This window comes from Notamacropus eugenii, chromosome 4, assembly GCF_028372415.1.
Source record: "Notamacropus eugenii isolate mMacEug1 chromosome 4, mMacEug1.pri_v2, whole genome shotgun sequence".
NCBI classification, from domain to species: Eukaryota; Metazoa; Chordata; class Mammalia; order Diprotodontia; family Macropodidae; genus Notamacropus; species Notamacropus eugenii.
The window spans coordinates 257,905,152-257,913,015 of record NC_092875.1 but is presented as its reverse complement, the minus strand read 5'-3'; the positions used below and the strand labels follow the sequence as shown (position 1 = coordinate 257,913,015).

Below are 7,864 nucleotides of genomic sequence, written 5' to 3'. Positions count from 1 at the left end.
TCTCTTTTACAGATGAAAAAAAAGTGAATCCCAGTGGAATTTTCTCATAAGAATAAAAGTGTCAAACTGATATATAAAATCCAAGAATAGCATTTCAACACAAAGTATATTTTAAGGTTTTGATATGTGAACATAAAACTTATTTATTGATTTAAACTAAGACTAAAAATAGTAATATTGAAATGAAACACAATTCAAAATTCTACTACCATTAATCATATATTTATTTTTGTTTTACATTTTTATCAGTTCAGATATATAAAATATGTATTTTATTTACAGTTAGAAATTTAAATGGAGAAATAAAATGCAAAAAGACTGAAATATAGTACTTAACCTAAAGTAGCAGGGAAAAACCATATATGGTGGTAGAGGTAGAAAAAGTAGACTGGTTATTTCATACACAGGTATTTCCATCCTGCTTCCAAATATCTCCCTTACCCAAAACACCTTTAAAAAGTTTTGAAGCCTTTGATTCTACAATTAAAGAACTTAAAATAAGACTCAAAAGGGACTATTCCTGGAAGAAGTAACATATTGACATAGACTCAGTCTAAGGTGAAAATGACTGATATGAAAGCCTTTCTTGGGAACAGCTTTTTTTTGGGGGGGGGGAATGAGTACTGGTTGCCTGAAAAGGAGTGTGTATGTGCAAAGAAGTAGCACCATGGGTGATAAAAAAAAGGCCACAGAAGAAGATTGTGATTCCATGAATCATGGAAAACAAACTATTTTATTAATCATATCTAAGAAACTATTACTTTCTGAATCTGTCTATAAATGGTTAAATTTGGGGACAAAATAATAATAGCTTATAACATGTGTATATGTGTAAAGAAATCACTTTAACATTTGAAAAACATTTTCTTCACTTGACTCTCTGATATATGTAGTTTCAGTGTTATTCTGCCCATTTTACAGATCAGAAAACTGAGTCTTAGAGAAACTTATTAACTTGCCTAGAATCACACAGCGAGTACATATTGAAGCTGGGACTGACTTAGGCCATTGGTCCAAAAATTTCTTGAGCCTTTATACTATACCACGTTTCCTCTCCAATAATAGGTAAATTTTTAAATGAATGTTAACCTTTAAATAAAATATCTTAAGTGATTATGAACTTAATTATGAAGGAGGGGTCTTAGAAACCCAGGGAAGTTAACTAATTCGCCTGAGGTAAAAGAAGTGGCGTTTGAACCCAGGTCTTCTGACTAAAGGGTCAGTGGTTCTTTTTTTCCCTCTCACTGTACCATCCTCTTTCTTTTCTTATCTATAGCCCTCCCTCACTCAAAACAAAGTCAAGTGCAAGTCATGTCATCATTTTTCTGATGTCCTGGTCTTCTTTGAAAACGAAAGATAGACACAATAGTGGCATAGGAAGTCTGGAATGTGCTATACTCAGGGGGAAGTCTTCTTTGAATAGTTTTTCAAAACTATGATTTCATTAGCATGGTCATTCCCTTCATCAGTACAGATGTTAAACAACAACAAACAAGCAAAAGCCATCATCACTTGGTGACCAAGTTTTGAATTTAGTGAGACTGTCCTCCATTGATGGACAAACAATCCATCTTTGAGGCCTGTGTCCATACTTGAAATGCTTTTCAGGCTGATAGCATCTTTTAGAATTTACACTTCACTGTCTTAACTCAGGGTCACTTTCACACCATGGTTGGACATTGAAGAAGGACTAGTGACCTCTTTCCTGTGCACAGGATGTTTTCAGCTCAGTATGACTTAAGATGGAGGATAGAATCTATCTAGTGCTAATTATATACCTAGTTTGTACCTCAGGACCTCAGTTAGCCACAACAGATCCAGAATCAGTGAGGACAGAATCTGAATGTAGACTCCAAACAAATCTGGCCTGCATCCTTCCAGCTAAGTGCTTATAAGATCCAAAGCTAGTTTCTATCCTGGCTGTAATAGGACAGGTCTACATAAGGGTCTCAAACTCACTATGTCCAAAACAGAACTTGTTACCCTCCCCTGCCCCCACTCAACCCACTTCTCTTCCAAGCTTCCCTAATTCTATCATAGGTACCACCATCTTTCCAGTCACCTAGGGTTGCAAACTGAGTGCCATCCTAGACTTCTCACTCTCCTTCATCTCACCTATATGATCAGTTGCCACATCTTACCAATTCTGTCTTCCCCAAAATTCTTGCAATGCATCTATCTCCTTTTCTCCTCTTCAATGTCATCACCCAAGTTTAGTCCATCGCAACTTCTCACTCAGGACTATTTTGATAGGCTCCTAATGAGTATTCCTGATTCAAATCTCACTGTTCTTCAACCCATCCTCTATATAACTGCCAAAGGGGTTTTCCTAAAGCCCAGATATGACCATGTCATATCTCTACTTAATTCTAGTGGTTCCATATTGCCTATAAACTCATGTACTGAGTAATTTGGAATTTTAAACCTTTTACAATCTTAACCAATCTACCTTTCCAGCCTTATTGTATTACTTCCCTTCAGATACAGTACAATGAAGGCAAATGGGCCTTCTTGCAGGTCTTTACATGTGACATTCTATCCTTATCTTTCTACCTATGTACTCTATCCTTGGGTCCACCTCTTAAAATTACTTGCCTTCACCTTCAAGAAACGGTTTAAGTAACTTCTACATGAGAACTTCCTTTCTCCAACTATTAGCATTTCCTGCCCCTCCAAACCAATTACTTTGTTTTTATTTATTTTATGGGTATTTTTCATAGGTTTATATTGCACATGTAATCACCATGTAAGTGGTGTAAGTTCCTCGAGGTTCGTTTTTGTCTTTGTATTTCCAGTGCCTGCAAAATGTCTTATACATAATAGATGCTCAATAAACACTTCTGGTTTGATTTCTAGCTTGAAATGTACCTTTTGATTTTTCAAGTCTAGCATTCATTCCTGTAGGGCTTGTCTTGTCCCAGTGCAGCAAAGTACACAGATATCACTTAACACATAGAAACATGAAATATGAAAGAATGTAGAAATACGAAAATCATGCACATAACCATGGACATCATCTTGTAGCTATAATCAGGATTCCTAGAAAAAAAGTCTATCTTGTCCCTATTACTTTTTTAAAGTCTTGAATAATGAAGGAAGGGCCTAATGCAGGCTAAGAGAAAGTTCTACTCCTGAAGCATAACAAATGAGTACAGGCAAGCTTGGGCAAGCAAGTGTACATAGTTGTGAAAGCATGATCAGCACATTGGAGGAGAGATTTGGCAAATGTGCTGAGTCCTCCTTTTCTCACTCCTTTTTCCCCTTCTCTGCCTACAAACATTCTTTATGCAACTTTAGATAGAGTTCTTCTAGATACAAATCAATCCATGGAAACTCGGGGTAGAAATTTAGCCAGAATATGACCTTTATACATTCTTAAAGAAAAGAGCATCTACCTTCATCAAAATATCAGAAAACTTTGATTAAAAAAAAAGTGGTTTCATTGACTATTTGGGCATTTTTAAGAGCTGTGGGTGTATTCCACTCTTAATCTGGGAGTTCCACTCTCAGTTAGCAAGCACTAACCAAACAGGGTTGTGGATTTTCCTTAAGGCTGAAAACAAGATCTTACCTGTTGTTCTGCATGAATCTTGAGTATGTAATCTAAACCTCCAGTCCATATAAACATTGACTGATATATGTTGCCTAGTAATGAAATGTAATCCAAGCCAGGATGTTTCAGCACATGGGGATATAAAAAGTGAAGGAAAGACATTTAGGAAATTCCCAACTAAACACCATTTTGTATATACCTCCCATTGTTGTCAGAGCAGTGATAGTTATATATGCTCAGACTCACAAAAGAGGCTATGAATGCCTCTGAGTGCCTTTCATTCTTATTTCAAAACTCTGAGTCAAGACCCTGGGAATAATAGTCTAGAACTGTGATTTTTATCAATAACAGTACATATATATGCATACATACAGAAAGACAGACACACCCACTATCAGTAGAAAGTGCATCCCACTTGAGAACACACACATGCGGTCCACAAAAGCCTAGGACAAGGGTGGGGAACCTGCAGCCTGGAGACCACTTGTGACCTTCTAGGTCCTCCACTGTGACCTTTTGACCAAGTCCAAGTTTTGTAGAACAAATCTTATTATTAAATAGATTTGTTCTATGAAGTCTGGATTCAGTCTAACGACCACAACTGAGGACCTAGAGGGCCACATATGGCCTTGAGACCACAGCTTCCCCATCCCTGACCTAGGACATTACCAGGGTATTTGTGTATGAAACAAATTGCCCATGTTACTGAAACACATATAGGGAATGTATGTGTCCACCTGGGGTATACATATGGAGGGATGCACATATAAGGAACATGCATGGTCAGATATATATGTAAAGAACTTAAAATTATTGTCTAACGCTATAGAGCCACACTTGTCTTCTGTCACCTACTTAGGGGCGAGGAATTCCTTTTCCCTTTTTGGTATTCCTAGCACTTTGCAGTGCTTGACATGTAGTAGACTCTTAACAGATGTTTATTGATCAATTACTGGTTAATTGTGTTGTTCCCACTGGGCTTTCTTCCTGATGGTTTTGCACATACACGGACGTCGCTGGGAGGTTCTTTGCTGCGCTTGTGGTTGTTGGTAGGCATTACTCTATGAGCCATGCAGTTGTAAAATTTCTCTCTGTTGTCAGCTTTAGGATTTAACTGAAGTGCTCCCTCTTCCCTGTAAGGAAAGCAATGACTTCTATGATTTCTCATTTAAACTTGATCACAAAGGGTTAAGCTTCATGTCCTTTAGTGCTAGATACAAACCTTAGAAATCAAGTCAAGTCAACAAACATTTTTTATCTATTGTATGCCAGCAGGTATGTGCTACATTGTGGGGAGAAAAGAAAAATTAGTCCCTGCCCTCAAGAAGTGCATAATTTAATGGGCAAAAACAACATTCAAATAAATAGGCATAAACAAGATATACATGGAAAAGTAGAGATAATCACAGAAAGAAGGTACTAATGTTAAGGAAAACTGGAAAAGTTTGCTTCTAGAAAGGATTTTAGTTGAGACTTCATTCAAGGAAATCAGAGAAGCCATGAGGTAGAAGTGAGGAGGGAGAGAATTCCAGGTATGCAGTAGAGTCAGTGAAAATGCACAGATTTGAGAGATGGACTATGTTGTACAAGAACTACCAAGGATGCTGAAGTCATTGGATCATAAAATGTGTAGAGAGGAGGAAGATGGAAGAAGAGTAGGATGGTGGAAAGAGATGTCATAAAGGGCTTTAAAAATCAAACAGAGAATTTTATATTTGATCCTGGAAGTAATTTGCTGAGTTGGGGAATGATATTGTCAGATTTGTACTTTAGGGAAGATGGCATTGATAGCCTAGTGGAAGATAGATTGTAGTGGGGAGAGACTTATGGAATGAAGATCAACCATCATGCTAGTACAATAAATTCAGGCGCAAGGTGATGAGGGCCTGCACCAAGGTGGTAGCAATATCAGAGGAGAAAAGGGAAGATATGCAAAAGGGGTTATGATTTGATAAAATTTTTAGGACTTGGAAACTATTTGGATATGGGAAATGAGAGATAATATTAATAATAATTGCAGTAGCTGTCAGCATTTTTATGCCTAATATGTGCCAGATATTGTGGTAAGCACTTTGAAATTATTGTCTCATTTATTTCTCACAACAACCCTGGAAGATTCATTTTATAGTTGAGGAAACTGAGGCAAGCAAAGTTTTAAGTGACTTGCCCTAGGTCACACAGTAAGTGTCAGTCTGAAACTGGATTTGAACTCATATCTTCCTAACTCCAGGTCCAGGTTTCAATCAGTGGTACCACTTAGCCACTTAGAGAGAATGAGGAATTAAGAACATCTATCTGAGTTGGGAGCTTGGATAATTGGGGAGAATGGTTCCCTTTACAGTCATAGGGAAATTAGGAAGAAGGGAGAGTTTGGAGAGAAAGATCATGAGTTAGTTTTCAACATTTTAAACTCAAGATGCCTGAGGGACATCCCAACTGAGATGTCCAGTAGGCAATTTGAGAGAGGAAGTTAGCAGGGAGTTTAGAGATGGATAAATAGGTTTAAGAGTCATCTGCATAGAAATCATAGTTAATACCATGGTATCTGATGAGATCATTCAGTGAAATAATATAAAGGTAGAAGAGAAAAGAATTCAGTATACAGCCTTCACTCCCTCCATCCATCATTAGTAGACATGAGTGCCGCAGTCCAGCAGGTCCAGGGCGGATACGGGGCTCACAGAGCGAGGATGAAAAGACAGGCGGGACACAGCAGTCTGAACAAGCTGAGTTTACTTTCTATCACTGTGTTCCAAACATCTTTCATACAATTCAGATTTCCAACTAAGTAGTCTCGTCCTTCAAGAGTGGTTTAGCTATATTGTACCAATCAGAGGGGTATAGGGCTGTCTGAGAAATGCTGTCTAGAAGAGACTGAATGTAAAGACTATCTGGTCCATAATTGAGCAATTTCTTTGAGAATTTAAAATCCAGAGGGTTATGTTCTCTTATAGCCGCTCCTGGGTTATAGGGATGTGGGGTTTCTATTAATACCAATGTTAGCCTCATTTCCAAAAGTATTCCTTCTTCTCTTTCTGTGGCTTGCCTAAGGACTTGTCGTACAATCCCTTCAGGCTCCTGAATTTTTTCACAAACTTGTGATCTAGACTTGTAGAATGGAGGAGCAGTGGGAGGAGGAGACTGTATTTTAAATTTTTGTGTGACACACTCCATCAGGTCTTCCTTCTCATTTGTAGTAGAGGCTGCATCTACCTTTATTGTTTTTGTGGCTAACAGTTCAGGTTTCTGTAGACATATTTTAAGTACATTCCAAATTGAAAATATTGTAACAGGAGAAGCACTTGGTCTGACCTCTCTATAATATTCACTCATCTGATTGCCTACTGTTTCCCACTTTTCAAGATTTATAGTCCCTTCCTCTGGGTCCTTCATGCCTTTCACCACATGAATCACTTCATGACCCCATGATTGCTTCACCTGTCTCTTTTAAACGCCTGGGCTCTAGCCTATTGCTAAAGTGAAACCAATTTCGCCAAGCTCAAAGCGAAAGTGACCACAGAGAAAAAGCAGACCCTTGCAGGCCTTCCCCTCACCTTTTTCCTGTGCGCTACTTTTCCCTTCGGCTCCAGGGGTCCTCCTCTGGTCTTGCCACACGAAGTAGGTTCTCCAGTCTAGAATGGGCGGGGCCCCTCTTGGGCGCCAGATGCTGCAGCCAGTGCAGTCCAGCAGGTCTGGGGCAGTTACGGGGCTCACAGAGCAAGGATGAAAAGACAGGCGGAACACAGCAGTCTGAACAAGCTGAGTTTATTCTAGACATACTGAGCCAATAAATTAGGGGGTCAGGGTGCTTAAATAGTAAAAAACCGTAGGGGTAGCAATTGAGGCATGAAACAGAACAGATTGTGATAAGCAGCAAGGGAGGCCTCACTCTTTATTGGAATGTTATCCTGTATAGCAGGGGCCCTGATTCCTGGAACTTCAACACCCGAATTCAAGGATGTGCATCTGAGAACAATATATCACTTAACTTCTCAAGTCAGCTACTCTCCCTTGGAGGAAGGGAACTCTTGATAAGGGGCTCTTTCAAACTCCTCAAGGTTCTCTGAACCTTGAACATGAAGTAAATGAAGATCAATCAAAGACTGAGAAAAAGGGAGTTGGAAGAAAGAAATGTTACAAAAACCTAGACAGAAAAACTACCAAGGAAAAAAGGGATGTTTGACAATGTCAGTGTCTTTGGAGAAGTCAAGATCGATGAAGACTCAGAAAAGGTTATTATATTTGGCAATTAAGACATCATTGGTAAAAAAAAAAAAAAATAGAGAGAGAACAGTTTTACAGCTGAATGAT

At 38.6% G+C, this 7,864-nt stretch overlaps 1 long non-coding RNA gene across 1 annotated transcript; it reads right to left on the bottom strand.

Annotated features, from left to right (window-relative positions):
- Positions 1–206: 206 nt before the first annotated feature.
- Positions 207–7,339, bottom strand: LOC140501174 (uncharacterized). The gene is made up of 2 exons (XR_011966082.1): positions 7,108–7,339; positions 207–4,686 (listed from the first exon to the last, which is right to left on the bottom strand). It is a non-coding gene; the product is annotated as an uncharacterized lncRNA (long non-coding RNA).
- Positions 7,340–7,864: the final 525 nt, after the last annotated feature.